Source organism: Anolis carolinensis, unplaced genomic scaffold, assembly GCF_035594765.1.
Source record: "Anolis carolinensis isolate JA03-04 unplaced genomic scaffold, rAnoCar3.1.pri scaffold_7, whole genome shotgun sequence".
In the NCBI taxonomy this organism is placed as follows: Eukaryota; Metazoa; Chordata; class Lepidosauria; order Squamata; family Dactyloidae; genus Anolis; species Anolis carolinensis.
Genome location: NW_026943818.1, coordinates 34271003 through 34284320, shown reverse-complemented (window position 1 = coordinate 34284320; position 13318 = coordinate 34271003). Strand labels below are relative to the sequence as shown.

The 13318-nt window shown below is 42.1% G+C and overlaps 1 protein-coding gene across 1 annotated transcript in view; it reads left to right on the top strand.

Annotated features, from left to right (window-relative positions):
- The first annotated feature begins 494 nt into the window (after positions 1-494).
- Positions 495-13318, top strand: part of LOC134292978 (nuclear receptor ROR-beta-like) — a 67146-nt gene continuing 54322 nt past the window's right edge. Inside the window, exon 1 of the mRNA XM_062958951.1 lies at positions 495-1609. The gene's annotated coding sequence lies outside the window, so the exon portion shown is untranslated. The remainder of the gene's footprint in view (positions 1610-13318) is intronic.

Sequence of the window (13318 nt, the reverse complement as noted above, 5' to 3'; positions counted from 1 at the left end):
TATATATGTATGCATTCTGGTTATGGTTAAAATTATATGCAATAATATATACATACACACATATAAAATATACATAGTAATGAATATATATATATATATATATATATACACATATATATATGGATTTTGGTTATGGTTAAAATTATATGCAATTATACATACATATAGACATACAGTACACGTGAAAATCTAGATATACGACTATTGCAAAATTGGTGTGCAATTTTGCAATATATATATATATATACGTCAAGGATGAGGGGCCTTTTGTGTATCTATTAATTATTATTTGATATTAGTAATAATAGTTATAATAATATTGATATATTAATAATAGTGTTAATAATAATTAATCATAGATGCACAAAACACAGATAAAAGCCTTGCTGGAAAACACAGATAAAAGCCTTCTCCTTGATGCCTTATATAAAACGGGGTATCAATCTATACAATAATAATAATAATATTAATATTATAATAGAAAAGCCTTTTTTACCCAAAGGGGGCGGGGCCGGGGCCAAGGGGCGTGGCTTTCCTCTCTCCCTCTTTGCGCATGCGTGCTTCATTGTGACGGCGCTGAGGGGAGAAGGAGAGCGCGTCATTGAGACGACGCTGAGAAAGGGAAGGAGGGAGTGCGCATGCGTGCTTCATTGTGAGCGCTGAGGGGAGAAGGAGAGGGCGCGTCATTGAGAACGCTGAGGAGAGGGAACGAGAGAGTGCGCATGCGTGTTTCATTGTGACGGCGCTGAGGAGAGACGGAGGGAGGGAGTGCGCATGCGTGTTTTATTGTGACGGCGCTGAGGAGAGGGAAGGAGGGAGTGCGCATGCGTACTTCATCGTGACGGCGCTGAGGAGAGCGTGAAGGAGGGAGTGCGCATGCGTGCTTCATTGTGACGGCGCTGAGGCGAGAGTGAGGGAGGGAGTGCGCATGCGTACTTCATTGTGACGGCGCTGAGGCGAGTGAGGGAGGGAGTGCGCATGCGTGCTTCATTGTGACGGCGCTGAGGAGAGACTGAGGGTGGGAATGCGCATGCGTACTTCATTGTGACGGCGCTGAGGGAAGCGTGAAGGAGGGAGTGCGCATGCGTACTTCATTGTGACGGCGCTGAGGCGAGAGTGAGGGAGGGAGTGCGCATGCGTGCTTCATTGTGACGGCGCTGAGGCGAGACTGAGGGTGGGAATGCGCATGCGTACGTCATTGTGACGGCGCTGAGGGGAGCGGGAAGGAGGGATTGCGCATGCTCGCGGGCATGGACGCCTACTGCCTCCCCCTCCCTTCCTCTTCCGCCTTGCCTTCCCTTCCCCTCATAAAGGCCTCGGAAGCGGACGTCCGGAAAGGGAGGAAGAGGAAGAGGAAGCTGAGGAGGAAGAGGAAGAGGAGCAAGAAGCCCCGCCTCTCTCCCTCAGCTAGGCCCAACCGCTCCTGGTGCGGGGGGTGGGGCCGAGGCGGCGCCCCGCTCCCGGATTGGCCCTCATTTTGAGTGACAGGGCGGCGAGGAGGAGGAGCCAGCGGCGGGGCCGATGCTGCTTCTGAGCCAATAGGAGGCCGGCCCGCTCCTGCCAGAAGCCACGCCCTCAAGAGCGGCCTATGGCCCCGCCCTCCTCAAGGGTAAGTAAGCAACACTGCAGTCTATTCATAGCATCATTATTATCATTATTATCATTATTATTATTATCTCACCCCTTCCTCCAGTTTGCATTCCTCACTGTATGTACTTTCTCTTGCCCAGTTCATTTTTATGAGCTCTCGCAGGTTTTATTTAATTATTTTTTATTTTATTGTTAATATAAAAAATATTGTTAATATGATTTTAATATATTTTATTATGTCTCATAGATTTATTTTTACATTGTTGTGCTTCACTATATTGTTTGTAACCACCTGGGCTTGGCTCCATGTAAGCTGCCCTTCGGGGGGATGGAGGCGGGGTATAAAAATAAAGTAATAATAATAATAATAATAATAATAATAATATAAAAATAAAGTAATAATAATAATAATAATAAGTTTATTTATATCCCGCCTCCATCTCCCCTGAAGGAGACCCGGAGCGGCTCACAGAAATATCAGATACAAAACAATAACAATGTACAATACATCAACAATACATCACTGGTAGTAGCATAAATAGTAGTAAATGCTATTACTGGTACATGTTATTGTTTGTTGTTGTATTGTATATTGTAATTGTTTTTGTATCTGATATCTCTGTGAGCCGCCCCGAGTCCTCTTTGGGAGAATGGAGGCGGGATACAAATAAACTTACTATACACATTAACCAGAAAAATTAAAAAACACTTATTAAAAACATAGAATTAAAAACAGTGAGGCTGTAATAGTAGATCAACATTATGCCCATCAACATTATTATTCCTATAATAATAATATATTTTAATATATTATAATATATAATATATTATTCCTATAATAATAATATATACTGGTGGCCCCTCCCATCAGTAACATGTTATACTTATTATATATATATATATGTGTGTATTTATACACACATACATATATACAGTAAAGTCTCACTTATCCAACATAAACGGGCCGGCAGAACGTTGGATAAGCGAATATATTGGATAATGAGAGATTAAGGAGAAGCCTATTGTCAAGGACAGAACGCCAGTAGATAAGATTCAACACAGTTTATTAAAGATACAGAACCAAAAATGCTCTTTAAAAACAAAGAGCTAGGCAAACACTCGCCTTCAATATGAAAAGTCACTCAAAAATGGTTCAAAAGATAAACCGGATTGAACAGGAGTTTAATCCGGGTTAAACCAAAAATGCTTACTTCAGCCTGGGAACACAAACAAACAAGAGCTGGTAAACAAAGATTCAATAGAACATAAAAACTGGCAGCAGATTCCTCTCTGCTACTCAACAGCTGTGGTTGAGCAACTAAGTTGTTACTCCTCCGTGCAGCGGGCGAACTCCGGGTCCAAACACTTCAATCAAGGGTTGCAGCGGTCAGCGGGGTCCCAATCCGGTCCGGGGTCGATTACCAGGTGCAGGCGTCTTAGGTTCCACGAAATCCTCCGATAACCAGAGAAAGGGTCGTCCAAGATCGTAGTCAGTCAGTCCAGCGTCAGTTCCGAGTAGGTAAACAATGTCCGTCAAGAAGACGACGGAGGTCCAAGCTAATAAGATTAAACACAGGTTGCACAACAAAAGCCCACACAGTTCCTCCCGCCGCCTATGCCCAGTGTCCTTGGTAACTTACGTATTCAGCAAACGAAACACACCCGTCTTCAGGAATTTCCCAAACAAGATCCCAAGCGTCCGTCCAGATTACCTTGCCCAACGCAATTAGTCCTGGATTCCAAACCCCATTTTATGCCAGTTTACAACTCCTCATCGCTATCAGCTGTTACCCTAATTCCAGGTGCCTCATCATCATCATCCTCATCAGAGCTAATACATCTTTGACTACGCCCCACAGCATCCCCAGCTGTGGATCCCGTCCCATCCCTCCAGCTCGTCCACGGGTCCGATCCTGCAACCCGCCAGTCGCTTCCCATGCTATCATTACCAGGAACACCCAAATCCTCCCTCACACGAGTCCATTCCATGTCATCCTCCTCTGAGCTAACCACCTCTTCCTCCATTCTCTCAGTAAAACCCTCAAAGGAGTCCTCGTCAGATGGTTCCGCAAAGATATCCCGCAGCCGTTTCCTCTCTCGCTCCTCAAGAGAGTCTGACTCTCGAGGAGTCTTACGACCACGTCTCCCAGTATTGGAGCCATAAGGCTCAACCATAACAGCCTATTAAACACCAAATTAAGTTATGATTTTACAAATTAATCACCAAAACATCATGTTATACAACAAATTTGACAGAAAAAGTAGTTCAATATGCAGTAATGCTATGTAGTAATTACTGTATTTACGAATTTAGCACCAAAATATCACGATCTATTGAAAACATTGACTACAAAAATGCGTTGGATAATCCAGAACGTTGGATAAGCGAATGTTGGATAAGTGAGACTCTACTGTATATATGTATATTTACACACATACACACATCTATATACATATATACAATATAATTTACAATAATATATAATATTATAACATATTGTATATACATATAATATTAATATTATTTTGTAATACAATATAATACTAATAATATTAATAATAATATTATGATGTAATACAATGTAATACTAATTATAATTCACTATTATAATTGTATATTTATATTACATGCAATATTACTAATAATATTGCAATATAGTCGTATAATATAATATATTGTATGTATATATACTTGTAAACCGCCCTGAGTCCCCTTCGGGGTGAGAAAAGCGGGATATAAATGTCAGAAATAAATAAATAAATAATACAGTATAATATTAATTATATATTACATGTAATATTACTAATAATATTATATTACTAATAACATATAATATTACTAATAATATTATAATAATAATAGGGCTTTTTCGGTGGTGGCTCCGCGGCTGTGGAACTCCTTGCCAAGGGAGATTAGGGAAGCCCCCTCACTCATGTCTTTTAGGAAGCAGCTGAAGACCTGGATGTGGGACCAAGCTTTTGGCCCATCCTAAGATACGGTCGATATAATCTGATGTATTCGCTGGATTAATGTGTAATTGAATACAGACTGGCTCTGACTTTTGGCCCAATGCTACTGGCCCTGTTGTAATGGCCACACAGTGCTTTACTGTTTTAAATGGGGTATAATATTGGTTTTTAAGTGTGTTTTTACGATCGTTTGTTTTACTATATTTTGTATTATATTATGTGGCATTAATCTTGCCATTATGTAAGACCGCTCTGGGTCCCCCTGGGGGAGAAGAGCGGTATATAAATTAAATAAATAAATAAATAAATAAATAAATATGGTTTCTCTTCAGATTGTATAAATCTTTCACCTTTGTTACTAACAATATAACAATACATTATCAGATTTTAACTGGATTAGATGGCAGTGTAGATTCAAGGCCCTTCCACACAGCTATATAACCCATTTATAATCTTATATTATCTGTTTTAACAGGATTATCTAGACTCCACACCTTTACCCTTGACCTTAACTACCACCAATTCCTCAATACTTTATTTCCCATACCACCATACTTCGCCACAGCAACGCGTAGTTGGGCACAGCTAGTATATATATAATATAAGCAGATCTTTGACCTGAACGGGATCTTGTTAACAGCTTGTTTATTTTAACTTCTTTTTTAACATGGGTTGTAAGTTGTATGTATGTCTATGTGTTATATGTTTTGATACGGCCGATGGGCTAATCAATAAAACGTGATTTGATTTGAATAATAATATAATGTTATAATAATGTGTTGTCGAAGGCTTTCGTGGCCAGAATCACTGGGTTGCCGTTCACCTTTGTGCTAACATATGCAAAACATTGGATTTTGGATGCTGTCAGGATTTGCGGTCCAGAGGCCGGGATGCAGAACAACATCTTCAAGGCCCACATCTCCGTGCGGACAGGCTCCTTCAACAACAACACTGTCCATGTTTTTTCTCCTAGTCCTCGGCCCCGATGCCTTCTCCTTTGCCTTCCCCTTCTTTCCGGATCCAAACATGCCTTTTTGCAAACTCTGAACTGTGTCTGTCACTCTATTATTATTTTTACTATTATTATTTTACTATCATGGGTGGGGTTCAGTGTGCTCTCTGGCTGTAGGTGAACTACAACTCCCTGAAATCAAGGTGAATTTTTTCCAAAGACCTCCGGTATTTTTTCCAAGCTCTGTGTGCCAAGCTTGGACCAATTCCATCTTTGGGGGAGTTCGGTGCTCGTTGATTGCAGGTAAACTATATATCCCAGTACCTACAACTCCTATGAATCATACTGAATTCTCCCCAAAACTCTAGTATTATCAATTCCTCTGTTTGCTGTTTTCCATAGAAAAGAATAGGAAAGGGTTATGGGAGAGGCAGTGATGCATGCAAATTCCACAGCCATTGAGAAATTAAAGAACACTGGGATATCTGTGGTGGGGGGAAAATAGAATATCTAGGATAAAATTGACTTAATAATAATAATGACCATAATAAAGACTGTTATACTATCTATTGAAGACGGTTTGATTTGAACCTGCCTTTTTGCTTCGAGGTCCTCTAGTGTAACTCTATAGTCAATTACTAGATGACCATAGGAAGGAAAGCCATTAGGAAATGCTCAGTCTTCTTTCTTGGCCAGTAGGTGGCGCCAACATCCAAATAATTTTCCTATCTGTCTTGGCCAAATAATTTTCCTATCTGTCTTGGCCAGTAGGTGGCGCCAACATCCAAATAATTTTCCTATCTGTCTTGGCCAAATAATTTTCCTATCTGTCTTGGCCAGTAGGCGGCGCCAACATCCAAATAATCTTCCTATCTGTCTTGACCAGTAGGTGGCGCCAACATCCAAATAATTTTCCTATCTGTCTTGGCCAAATAATTTTACTATCAGTCTTGGCCAGTAGGTGGCGCCAACATCCAAATAATTTTCCTATCTTTTCTTGGCCAAATAATTTTCCTATCTGTCTTGGCCAGTAGGTGGCGCCAACATCCAAATAATTTTCCTATCTGTCTATCCATAAATATATGTGTGTATCAATCAATCCCCCCCTTGAACTGCCAGGGGATGCTGGGAGTTGTAGTTTGCCCCCTTGGGTTGGAGAAAGGCCGTGGCCACACCAATCCGCAACTTTCAGGATTCCATCGCCGTTATTACAGTGGGACCAAACTGGGTTAACTTTGCAGTGCAGATGCACCCAACATCAGCTGGAACCCAACTCCACATTTGTGTCTTTGTGATGCATTATTTGGGGGCGGAATTCAGATTTTTTTTTTTCACATATTTTACCTTTCGAGGATTTTTCTAAATGGCTTCCGCATGAAACTTTAATGCCTCCGTCGCTGAAATATTCATGGCTTCATTGGAGCAAAAACGTGAAAGCTTTTTTCCCTTGATTTCCATGAATTATTTCACTATTTATTTTAAAGACAGGTCCCTTGGTGGCATCCAACTTGACGATGAAATCCAATCTTCTTTTTGTCTAGGTTGCCATTTCCAGATAGTGCAGTGTGTCTACACTGTAGAATTAATGCAGTTTGATGCTTGTTTAACTGTCATGGCTCTGTGCTATGGCATCTTGGGAAGTCCTGGCCTTGATGGAGAGATGGTTGGATTAATACATGGAGAGATGGTTGGTTGGTTGGTTGGTTGGATGGATGGATGAACAAATAGATGGAGAGACACAGAGATGGTTGGATTGGTACATAGATAGATGGATGGATAAATGGATATATGGATGGATAGATTGAAGATGGAAGATGGATAATGGAAGATAGATGATAGACAGGTATATGGATGGATGGATGGATAGAGGATGGAAGATAGGTAGATGGTTGGATTGATACATGAATGGATGGATGGATAGATATATGGATGGATGGTTGGATGGAGAGATAGACAGGATGGAATGTCAGATAGATAGACAGACAGATGAATGGATGCATAGAGGCTGGAAGATAGGTAGGTAGGTGGATGGATGGACAGATTGATGGAAAGATTGACAGGATAGAAGATAGATGGTTGATTGATACATGGATGGATGGAGAGATAGACAAGATGGAAAGTTGGTTGTTAGGTAGATAGATAGATGAATGGATGAAGAGATGGTCAGAGGATGGAAGATAGGGAGATAGGTAGATGGATAGATATATGGATGGATGGATGGATGGAGAGATGGATAGAGGATGGAAGATAGGTAAGTAAGTAGATGGATGGATGGAGATATGGATAGGGGATGGAAGATAGGGAGGTAGGTAGATGGATAGATGGATGGATGGATGGAGAGAAGATGGAAGATAGGGAGGTAGATAGATGGATAGATGGATGGATGAAGAGATGGATAGAGGATGGAAGATAGGTAGGTAGATGGATAGATATATGGATGGATGGATGGAGAGATGGATAGAGGATGGAAGATAGGTAAGTAAGTAGATGGATGGATGGAGAGATGGATAGGGGATGGAAGATAGGGAGGTAGGTAGATGGATAGATGGATGGATGGATGGATGGAGAGAAGATGGAAGATAGGGAGGTAGATAGATGGATAGATGGATGGATGAAGAGATGGATAGAGGATGGAAGATAGGTAGGTAGATGGATAGATATATGGATGGATGGAGAGATGGATAGAGGATGGAAGATAGGTAAGTAAGTAGATGGATGGATGGAGAGATGGATAGGGGATGGAAGATAGGGAGGTAGGTAGATGGATAGATGGATGGATGGATGGATGGAGAGAAGATGGAAGATAGGGAGGTAGATAGATGGATAGATGGATGGATGAAGAGATGGATAGAGGATGGAAGATAGGTAGGTAGATGGATAGATATATGGATGGATGGATGGAGAGATGGATAGAGGATGGAAGATAGGTAAGTAAGTAGATGGATGGATGGAGAGATGGATAGGGGATGGAAGATAGGGAGGTAGGTAGATGGATAGATGGATGGATGGATGGATGGATGGAGAGAAGATGGAAGATAGGGAGGTAGATAGATGGATAGATGGATGGATGAAGAGATGGATAGAGGATGGAAGATAGGTAGGTAGATGGATAGATATATGGATGGATGGATGGAGAGATGGATAGAGGATGGAAGATAGGTAAGTAAGTAGATGGATGGATGGAGAGATGGATAGGGGATGGAAGATAGGGAGGTAGGTAGATGGATAGATGGATGGATGGATGGATGGAGAGAAGATGGAAGATAGGGAGGTAGATAGATGGATAGATGGATGGATGAAGAGATGGATAGAGGATGGAAGATAGGTAGGTAGATGGATAGATATATGGATGGATGGATGGAGAGATGGATAGAGGATGGAAGATAGGTAAGTAAGTAGATGGATGGATGGAGAGATGGATAGGGGATGGAAGATAGGGAGGTAGGTAGATGGATAGATGGATGGATGGATGGAGAGAAGATGGAAGATAGGGAGGTAGATAGATGGATAGATGGATGGATGAAGAGATGGATAGAGGATGGAAGATAGGTAGGTAGATGGATAGATATATGGATGGATGGATGGAGAGATGGATAGAGGATGGAAGATAGGTAAGTAGATGGATGGATGGAGAGATGGATAGGGGATGGAAGATAGGGAGGTAGATGGATAGATATATGGATGGATGGATGAAGTGATGGATAGGGATGGCAGGTAGGTAGGTAGGTAGATGGATAGATAGATGGATGGATGAAGAGATGGATAGAGGATGGAAGATAGATAGGTAGGTAGATGGATAGATATATGAATTGATGGATGAAGTGATGGATAGAGGATGGAAGATAGGGAGGTAGGTAGATGGATAGATGGATGGATGGATGGATGGATGGATGGAGAGAAGATGGAAGATAGGGAGGTAGATAGATGGATAGATGGATGGATGAAGAGATGGATAGAGGATGGAAGATAGGTAGGTAGATGGATAGATATATGGATGGATGGATGGAGAGATGGATAGAGGATGGAAGATAGCTAAGTAAGTAGATGGATGGATGGAGAGATGGATAGGGGATGGAAGATAGGGAGGTAGGTAGATGGATAGATGGATGGATGGATGGATGGAGAGAAGATGGAAGATAGGGAGGTAGATAGATGGATAGATGGATGGATGAAGAGATGGATAGAGGATGGAAGATAGGTAGGTAGATGGATAGATATATGGATGGATGGAGAGATGGATAGAGGATGGAAGATAGGTAAGTAAGTAGATGGATGGATGGAGAGATGGATAGGGGATGGAAGATAGGGAGGTAGGTAGATGGATAGATGGATGGATGGATGGATGGATGGAGAGAAGATGGAAGATAGGGAGGTAGATAGATGGATAGATGGATGGATGAAGTGATGGATAGAGGATGGAAGATAGGTAGGTAGATGGATAGATATATGGATGGATGGATGAAGTGATGGATAGGGATGGCAGGTAGGTAGGTAGGTAGATGGATAGATAGATGGATGGATGAAGAGATGGATAGAGGATGGAAGATAGATAGGTAGGTAGATGGATAGATATATGAATTGATGGATGAAGTGATGGATAGGGGATGGAAGGTAGATAGGTAGGTAGGTAGTTAGATAGATGGATAGATGGATGGAGAGATGGATAGAGGATGGAAGGTAGGTAGGTAGGTAGATTGATAGATATATGAATTGATGGATGAAGAGATGGATAGAGGATGGAAGATAGGGAGGTAGGTAGATGGATAGATATATGAATGGATGGATGAAGTGATGGATAGGGGATGGAAGGTAGATAGGTAGGTAGGTAGTTAGATAGATGGAGAGATGGATAGAGGATGGAAGATAGGGAGGGAGGTAGATGGATAGATGGATGGATGAATAGAGGATGGAAGATAGGGAGGTAGGTAGATGGATGGATGGAGAGATGGATAGAGGATGGATGATAGGTAGGTTGATGGATATATATATATATGGATGGATGGATGAAGAGATGGATAGGCGATAGAAGGTAGATAGGTAGGTAGGTAGATGGATGGAGAGATGGATAGGGGATGGAAGATAAGTAGGTGGATGGATGGATATGGAGGGATGGATAGAGGAAGGAAGATAGGTAGGTAGATAGATGGATGGATGGATGGAGAGATGGATAGAGGATGGAAGAAAGGTAAATATGTAGATGGATAGATATATGGATGGATAGGTAGTAGATGGATGGATGGAGAGATGGATAGAGGATGGAAGATAGGGAAGTAGGTAGATGGATAGATGGATGGATGGATGAATAGAGGATGGAAGATAGGTAGATGGATGGATGGATGGATGGATGAAGAGATGGATAGGGGATGGAAGATAAGGAGGTAGGTAGACGGATAGATAGATGGATGGATGAAGAGATGGATAGAGGATGGAAGATAGGTAGGTAGATGGATAGATATATGGATGGATGGATGGATGGATGGATGGATGGATGAAGAGATGGATAGGTGATAGAAGGTAGATAGGTAGGTAGGTAGATGGATGGAGAGATGGATAGGGGATGGAAGATAAGGAGGTAGGTGGATGGATAGATGGATGGAGGATGGAAGATAGATGAATAGATGGATGGATGGAGAGATGGATAGGGGATGGAAGATAAGGAGGTAGGTGGATGGATAGATGGATGGAGGATGGAAGATAGATGAATAGATGGATGGATGGAGAGATGGATAGGGGATGGAAGATAAGGAGGTAGGTGGATGGATAGATGGATGGAGGATGGAAGATAGATGAATAGATGGATGGATGGAGAGATGGATAGGGGATGGAAGATAAGGAGGTAGGTGGATGGATAGATGGATGGAGGATGGAAGATAGATGAATAGATGGATGGATGGAGAGATGGATAGGGGATGGAAGATAAGGAGGTAGGTGGATGGATAGATGGATGGAGGATGGAAGATAGATGAATAGATGGATGGATGGAGAGATGGATAGGGGATGGAAGATAAGGAGGTAGGTGGATGGATAGATGGATGGAGGATGGAAGATAGATGAATAGATGGATGGATGGAGAGATGGATAGGGGATGGAAGATAAGGAGGTAGGTGGATGGATAGATGGATGGAGGATGGAAGATAGATGAATAGATGGATGGATGGAGAGATGGATAGGGGATGGAAGATAAGGAGGTAGGTGGATGGATAGATGGATGGAGGATGGAAGATAGATGAATAGATGGATGGATGGAGAGATGGATAGGGGATGGAAGATAAGGAGGTAGGTGGATGGATAGATGGATGGAGGATGGAAGATAGATGAATAGATGGATGGATGGAGAGATGGATAGGGGATGGAAGATAAGGAGGTAGGTGGATGGATAGATGGATGGAGGATGGAAGATAGATGAATAGATGGATGGATGGAGAGATGGATAGGGGATGGAAGATAAGGAGGTAGGTGGATGGATAGATGGATGGAGGATGGAAGATAGATGAATAGATGGATGGATGGAGAGATGGATAGGGGATGGAAGATAAGGAGGTAGGTGGATGGATAGATGGATGGAGGATGGAAGATAGATGAATAGATGGATGGATGGAGAGATGGATAGGGGATGGAAGATAAGGAGGTAGGTGGATGGATAGATGGATGGAGGATGGAAGATAGATGAATAGATGGATGGATGGAGAGATGGATAGGGGATGGAAGATAAGGAGGTAGGTGGATGGATAGATGGATGGATGGAGAGATGGATAGAGGATGGATGATAAGTAGGTAGGTAGATTGATAGATATATGGATTGATGGATGGATGGATGGATGAAGAGATGGATAGGTGATAGAAGGTAGATAGGTAGGTAGGTAGATAGATAGATAGATAGATAGATAGATAGATGGATGGATGGAAGGTAGGTAGGTATGTAGGTAGATAGCTGACAGAGATGGTTGAACAGTTGGATTTATACATGGATGGATGGTTTGTTAGAACATAGATAGATATAATTGTTTACATAGATGGATTGACCCATGGATGGATGGATGGATAGGTAGAGATAGATAAATAGATATTTGGATGTATGGGTAGAGTGGTGGATAGATAAATAGGCAGATAAACAGAGAAGTTGACCATCCCTTCTCTGAAATTTCCCTCTATCCCTCCTTCCTCGAGGCCTCGGGATAAAAGGCCATGTTGTGCCGGCGCTTCCGGCGGGTGATTCATGTTTCCGTGTGTCGTAACACGGGCCCTCGATCCCTTTCTTTTCAGCTCCGTTTGCCCTGGTTTCTTCTTTCCCGGCTTCTTCTTTTTCTCTCCCTTCTTTTCTGCTTGGTTTGCCACGCCAGAGAATGATCTCTCTCTCTCCCTTCTCTCTCTCTATATACCTAAAGGTTAAATTAAATTAAATCGAATCCCTTCCAGTTGTCTATAATGCCACGGATAGCATTCAGGCCATCTGTTGGGAGGGATCGGATGGTGTATATCCTCCATAACTGGATGGGTTTGAACTGGATGACTTTTGTGGATCCCTCCTAATACGGATTCTTTAATTCCATAGCTGTGTTTCTTACCTCTTGAAGCTGGATGGCCATCTGTCGGGAGGGATCGAATGGTGTATAACTTAGGGATTTTCCTTAATTCCATAGCTCTATTTCCAATGTGTTTGAGGCTGAATGCCATCTGCCTGGAGGGATTGGATGGTGCATATCCTGGGGTTTGCGGTTCATTTTAATTCTATAAGTCTTGTTTCCAATGTCTATGAGACTGGGTGGCCATCTGCCAGGAGAGATCGAATGGTGCATGTCCTGTATA